This window comes from Babylonia areolata, chromosome 20 (assembly GCF_041734735.1).
Source record: "Babylonia areolata isolate BAREFJ2019XMU chromosome 20, ASM4173473v1, whole genome shotgun sequence".
Lineage (NCBI taxonomy): Eukaryota > Metazoa > Mollusca > Gastropoda > Neogastropoda > Buccinidae > Babylonia > Babylonia areolata.
The window spans coordinates 17494141-17502057 of record NC_134895.1 but is presented as its reverse complement, the minus strand read 5'-3'; positions in this window follow the sequence as shown (position 1 = coordinate 17502057).

Here is a 7917-nt window from a genome sequence, read left to right as displayed (position 1 = left end):
GGGATTCGATCAGGCACAAGCAGGTCTGCACATATGTTGACATGGGAGATTGGAAAAATCTCCACCCTTTACCCACCAGGCGCCGTTACCGATATTCGAACCTGGGACCCTCAGATTGAAAGTCCAACACTTTAACCACTCAGCTGTTGCGCCTGCTGGCTGAATGGATCTGAACTGGTCTTGAAAAAAAGTTGGTATTCCTGTATGTACCCCAGTCTGACTGCATGTAGCTCTTGATGTGCAGATGGCAGACGAGGGTCAAGGTCTGGACACAAGAAACACTGACTGGCTGACCAGTCCAGGTGACTTCACACCTGGTTCCTCTTGTGCAGGACTGCTGCTTTTGGTGAACATACAGGTAACTAGTGTGATTAAGTCAGCATGAGCCTAATGCTTTTTGTGCACATGCTTATTGCAGCAGATTGCATTCATACATTAGCAGTAGAGATACTTAATGTTGGTTTAATTTCCCATCAAGCACTCAGAACTGTCTTGTGACTAAAAAAAATGAATAAATAAAAATAAAATTCAGACCACATACAAGAGAATATTGCACAAGCCATGTCTTTGAAAATACTAACAGTTCTGAGGAAATCAGATATAAATTTTTAGACAGTTCTCAAATGACATTAGAAATGTCACTCGTTCCAGAATAAAAATCTCAGTCCTGTTAACATCAATCTCTGTCAGTGTACTCCTCGTGGTGTGCAGATGTTTGGTGAGGGAGGTCAAAGTACAAGAATCAATGCTGAGGCTGTCAGGTGGAATCGAGAACATTGAGCAGCTGTTGTGTTATATAGCCACGCCTGACATCACAAAAGATGCTGCTCTTTCCATTTCCTGGTGACCTCACATCTCAGAGGATTTGAGGTTTCTCTGTTGTGGAGCTGCAGATGTTGGACACAGGTGATCATGGCTTTGGCTTTACTTGCATAAACTGCCTGTTCGGAATCTAGTGGGAAGACAAGAACTACACAATGGAAATTAGACCTTGTCTTGCTTGGCACTTTTAAACTTTATTCTTACCAGGAAAGACAATTTAAGAGACGCCAGTTTTGTTCAAAATCTTTGTGAAGACAATGTCATAGAAATTTAATAAAAATTTCAATAACAGACTTATTGAACACTTAAGGGGAAATGACAATGTAAAATATCTACCAACATTCATAATGGCTGACACAGAGCACATACAACACGTGCTTGATTTTAGCAGAGGCTTTCACTGAGTGATGTGTAAGCTAACTGCAGACAACACATACACTGTAGCTTTTAAGATACCATACAGATAATGATAGATACCATCAATAGGTTTTGTGGACCAGCTTAATTAAGGCAGGTCTGCTGTCATTCATAGATTCATCCAAACAGTGCTGTTCACCCTGCAGCAAAATCTGTTCTCACGTCAATACAATCTTCTTGGTAACTGTTGAAAACATGCAGTGTACCTTACCTGGCATAAGTTTTCATATTTTGATAAATAAGTATGTGTTGGGGGGACAGGGTGAGGGTGGGGGCTGGGGGGGAGACATGCTTTTATACACATACATACAGATATAGCGCTCATGCATGTGTGTGTGCATATGTGTGCACGCATTTGTCTGTCCATGCATGATTGGTATTATTTTGCGTGGGTAATAATGGTTGTTCTAGTTTACTGTTTGGTAGGGGTGATCAACTATGTTATTCGTATGGGATTGTTTTGGAGGTTTTTACATGTGGCTGTGATTTTTATGTAAAATGTTTTTCTTCTGCTATATTTTACTCACATGATGTGCCTTAAGCATTATTGTATTTTAATGAAAGGGGCAATAGAAATATACTATTATCATTATTAAATGTTTAAGCAGTTTTTGCATTCACTTGGAGTCGGTACTCTCTCAACACAGGCAATATTTCTCTCACACACTCCCCTCTCCCCGAAAAAAAGGTGTGGATTGTCTGACATATTCTGTTTGCTGCATATATAAACTGTTGTTTTGAGTCCATAGTGTGTGATGGAGTAATCTGTGTTTCAGATTATCCAAACCCTGGTGTCTGAAGAAGCTCACAAATACTGTGTTAAATGCTTCAGCTGTCTTCACTGTCTACAAGTTACTTACTTACTTAGGCCCATCACTCCCCCTGGAGCATAGGCCGCCGACAACAGTCCGCCAGAGTCCTCTGTCCTGGGCTATTCTCTCCAGCTGTCTCCAGGTATATCCCATCCTCTTGGTTTCTGCCTCAAGGTCACGTCGCCAGGTGTTTCTTGGCCTTCCTCTTTTTCGTTTTCCTTGGGGGTTCCATGATAGTGCCTGCCTTGTGATGTTGCTGGCTGGCTTCCTCAGGGTGTGCCCGATCCATCCCCATCTCCTGCGCCGGATTTCATTCTCGGCTGGCAGCTGGTTGGTACGTTGCCACAGGTCTGCGTTGCTGATGGTGTCGGGCCAGTGGATCTGAAGAATTCTTCTCAGGCAGCTGTTGATGAAGGTCTGCACTTTCTTGATGGTGGTCTTTGTTGTCCTCCATGTCTCCGCTCCATACAGTAGGACTGACTTGACGTTGGAGTTGAACAGCCTGATCTTTGTGCGAGTCGACACCACCTTGGAGCTCCAGATGTTCTTCAGCTGCAAGTACGCTGCCCTCACCTTGCCAATTCTTGCTCTGACGTCTGCGTCTGTGCCGCCCTGCGTGTTGATGATGCTACCCAGGTACGTGAATGCCTCCACTTCTTCCAGCTCATTCCCGTTTAGTGTGACTGGGTCCTCACTCGCTGCGTTGATCTTGAGAATCTTGGTTTTGCCTTCATGGATCTTGAGGCCAACTTGTAATGAGGTGGCTGCTATTTCTGTAGTCTTGTCCTGCATTTGTTGGCGGCTGTGGGAAAGCAGGGCCAGGTCGTCTGCAAAGTCGAGATCATCTAGTTGGTCCCACAGTGTCCACTGGATTCCATTTCTTCTGTATGCTGTTGATGTCTTCATGGTCCAATCGATCGTCAGGAGGAAGAGGAAAGGCGACAGGAGACAGCCTTGTCTGACTCCGGTCTTCACCTCGAAGCTGTTTGTGAGTTGTCCTCCATGGACCACCCGGGAGGTCATTCTTTCGTAGGAGTTCTTGATCAAGTTGACCAGTTTCGTTGGCACTCCATAGTGGCGAAGCAGTTTCCAGAGGGTGTTGCGGTCCACACTGTCAAATGCTTTCTCATAATCAACAAAGTTGATGTATAAAGACGAGTTCCACTCTAAAGATTGCTCAACGATGATGCGCAAGGTGGCAATCTGATCTACGCATGATCTGTTCTGGCGGAAGCCGGCCTGCTGGTCTCGGAGGAGAGGGTCGACTGCACTTTTAATTCTCTCGAGGAGGATCCTGTTAAAGACTTTTCCTGGCACTGACAGAAGCGTTATCCCTCTATAGTTGGCACAGTTGCTGGGGTCTCCTTTCTTGGGTAGCTTGATGAGGCAGCCCTCCTTCCAGTCTGATGGTACTTCCTCCTCTTCCCAAATCTTCTCAAAGAGAGGGTACAGCATCTCTACTGTGGTCTCCAGATCTGCCTTGAGTGCTTCTGCTGGGATGTTGTCCGGTCCTGCTGCCTTGCCATTCCTCAGCATTTTGATGGCTTTCCTGATCTCCTCCCTGGTTGGTTGCTCACAGCTGATGTCTAGGTCTCTATAAGCAGGGTCGATGTCCGGGGGGTTTGAAGGGATGGGTCTGTTCAGGAGTTCTTCAAAGTGCTCTGCCCATCTGTTCAGTTGTCCCTCTGTTCCCAGGATGGTGTTTCCTTTCTTGTCCTTGACTGGTCGCTCAGGTCTGCTGTACTTCCCTGAGAGTTTCTTAGTGGTGTCATACAGCAGCTTCATGTTGTTACTGGCTGCTGCTTCCTCGGCTTCCTCTGCCAGGCTGTCGATGTACTTGCGCTTGTCTGTTCTTGCGCTCCTCTTGACTTCTCTGTTGGCTTCTGTGAAGTCTGCTTGTGCCTTGGCCTTTGCTGCTCTTGTCCGGCTGTTGTTTACTGCTGCTTTCTTCTGCTTTCTCTTCTCGATCTTGCCCAGTGTGACTGCCGATATCCATTCCTTCTGTTGGTGTCTCTTGGGGCCCACTACTTCCTGACAAGTTGACGTCAGTGTCTCCTTCACTTTCTGCCACTGGCTCTCGATGTCAGTCTCTTCTTCAAGCAGTTCTTGTAGTACTTGGTACTTGTTGGTGAGGGACAGCTTGAATTCTTCGTTTATCTTTGTGTCTTTCAGCAGGCTGATGTTGTACTTCTGCCTCTTTGTTGTTGCTTCCATCCAGTTCTTCTTTAGCTTTAGCTTCAGCCTGGCTACCAAAAGGTGGTGGTCAGATGCAACGTCTGCTCCTCTTTTCACCCTTACATCCTGTAGAGATCTCCTGAATTTCTTAGCCATGCAGATATGGTCGATCTGGTTCTCAGTCACATGATTTGGAGATACCCAGGTGGCCTTGTGTACTCTTTTGTGGGGGAAAATGCTGCCACCGATAACCAGATTGTTGATAGCACAGAAGTCTGCAAATCTCTCGCCATTCTCGTTCATCTCTCCTAATCCGCGTCTTCCCATCACTTCCTCACATCCCGTGTTGTCTTGTCCGATCTTGGCATTGAAGTCACCCATGAGGATGTTTATATCTTTTTCTGGGTACTTGGCGATGACGTTCAGCAGTCTGTCGTAGAATTGATCTTTGGCTTCTTCATCGCCGTCATTGGTTGGCGCATAACACTGGATGATGTTCATCTTGATCTTCTTCTTCTTAGTCCTAAAGGATGCTGCGATGATTCTTGATCCGTGTGCTTCCCATCCTATCAGGGCTCGCTGCGCAGGTCTTGACAACATGAGCGCTACGCCTTCTGTGTGTGGAGCATTGTCTTCTTCGTGGCCAGAATAAAGCAACATCTCTCCAGTGAGCAGTCTCCTTTGTCCTGACTGTGTCCAACGGGTCTCACTGATTCCAAGCAGTGTGAGGTTGTAGCTTTTCATCTCTGCTGCTACTTGTGTTGTTTTTCCCGTCTCATACATGGTCCTCACATTCCATGTTCCGACGTTGATGGTCCTGGTCGATAAAAGGGGGGTCGGCCTTGTGGCTTCCGTAGACTCACGGCTTTCACCACATGGCGTCATACATCCTCTTGGTGAGAACCCTTCCTCTCCCAGGGCAGTAATCTTTTGGTCTGTTGTTGGCGTTTCTGTAGCAAGCTTTGTTTTTAACGGGGTGGGGTTGCTAGCCCCACGCCCAACCCTCCTCCTTTCTCATCCGGGCTTACAAATGTAAAGGTGTATACCTTAAAAAAACAACAACAACAAAAAAACAAAAAAACCCAAAAAAACCAACAACCCTGGTTACAAAATATGATTTAAACTTTCATTTTTGGCTTGATTATTCAATTATGCAAATGAAAGATATCTGAAATTGTTTAAACCCCATTTTGAAGCACTCATATTTTTATTCATGTCTCTCAGTGACTGGATTGATATATTTTTATATAAGTTATGCAGTTGATATATAACTTTATTCAAATTTATCTTTTATTATTGTTTTCATAAGAAAGAAGTGTTCTGAGTCAAAGACACTATTTTCAAGGTGTACTGTTTACATTTTTTAAAGTGATAGCCTGATTGCTATTATCAGTACAACTACTGCTGACCAAATCGAAATGAGCTTGACAACTGTTTTCCCTGAAGCACAATAACTGCAAATATGTGCATTGCCATTGTAAAGCATTAAGAAATAAGATAAATCAAGTATGTTGGGGCTGAATATTTTATTATCCCCAAAGAGAATTTTGTAATGTAAAACACAAGCAGTACATGAGAATCAGTCATTCAGTATATTATATAATGGGCATGGAATGCTTAAGTGTCGACTTACACCACACATACAATGACCAGTCGTACACATTCAATGATCCCAGTTGACATTTGCTCTGATGGATCTAGAAGTTGTACTTTTGATGTATTTTTGCTTACCTAACTGAAGAGAAAGACACCCCTGCTAACCATGTAATGTGTCTGGATACTGCAATGTGCATGTTATATCCTTGTTAATACTTAATGCTTGTTTTTTGTATCAAAGTATTTTCCTTTAAACAAACATATGATAGCATAAAATGTGGACCCAGTTTCCCAATACTTAATGCCTGCTTTTGTATTAAAAACACACACATATCATTTAGATACTTGAATGCTTCCTTCACACGGAAAGGACCCATCTCATTCTGATGTAGCATCAGTGTATGGCTCACTGTAATTTCAATTCTGGGATGGAACTTGGATCAAAGCAGTGTATGGAACATATCGGCAAATTCTTGGCACTCCATCTGTTCAGTTTCAAAGGTGGTTTTCGTTGACCTTTCAACATTATTTTTAGTTTCCTGCAACTCGGTTTTAAGAACATGAGGATGTTCAGCCCTAAAATGGCTCTGTGCAGTTGGCTGGGCTGTCAGCAACATTTTGTTTCTTTTGACTGTCCTAATAATTGGGTTTTGATACTTGGTAAAAGAGTGATTTCAAATAGAAACCTTGTCACTTTTGTTCTGTTGCTGGATTTACTCGGTGAAGAATTATCTATATTTCAAACAAAAGTTTCCTTCATTTTCTGTCTGTCATGAATGGCCCATTACTTTATCAAAATACATGCTAAAATTTATTTCAAATAAAAGGTCTGTCCATTTTATTTGTTGCGTCTTTCCTAATATGTGGTTGTCCAATTACTTTGTAAAGGAATTAGTTCAAATGAAAAAAAAAAAAGCTTTGCTCTCTTTATAAATTTAATATGTGTGTGTGTGTGTGTGTGTGTGTGTGTGTGTGTGTGTGTGTGTGTGTGTGTGTGTGTGTGTGTGTGTGTGTGTGTGTGTGTGTGTGTGAATGTATGTGAAGAACATTTTGTTTCTCTTCCTCACTAACAATCTTCGACTTGCTCTGTCAACTGCTTTACATAACACTGGAGTGGGAGTATCTCAAAGTGACTGCAGAACACCTCTCACCATCAGTATGTGTGTGTAAAAGTTATGACTTCCAAAAATGTATATTTTGTGAGAGAGATACATGTATGTACAAGATACAATTACAAGAATACCTTATTAAATATACAAAAAGATATTATTGACGGGTTTATTGGCTACCAAAAAAATAGTGCACAGAAAAACGCAGTTTAACCATTCAATGGAAACAGATTCATCAACATTAACACCATAATATTAACACAGTATAAGATGATAAGATTCTCTCTCTCTATATATATACATATGTATATATCTATATATTCTCTCTCTCTTTCTAGATATATATATATATATATATTGAGAGAGGTGTGTGTGTGTGCGTGTGCGTGTGTGTGTGTTAGTGATGCCACTGATGTAAACAACAACAACAACATAGAAAAAAACCAAACAATCCGCCGGGAGACAAGACTGTGAAAACGGTAATCAAGACAAGCCAAGAGAAACAAACCATGTTTTATCAGTGATGCAACTCTTGCAGACTACTTGAATGCCATTGAACAAAGAGATAATTCCATTATTTTGTAAATGTGCCAGATATCTGTATGTGTATGTGTGTGCACGCGTACTCTTGGTATATGTGTGTGTGTGTGTGTAGCTGGGTTGTCTTCAGTCCTCTTTAATCCTGAATGCACGGGATAAACAGATAAATGCTCTGTGTTGCCTATTCAAGATTAATTATAGAGGCTATGCCAGTCTTGAATAAAAGCTAATTTGTGTTTGCACATTTCTTCTGTCATTGCTGCTGTGTGCACATGTCAAATGATCGGTTTCGGGATAAGCCCGGCGCTTCCTTTTTGAGGAAGTGTCTGGATTTTGCTCTGGAACCTGAAGTTGACCAGCTAGCTGAATCGGTAGCATCAAGCAACATTGACTTAAAGTTATGTACCTTTTGAATGGAAAGAGTTACCACTCTTTACTATTTATTA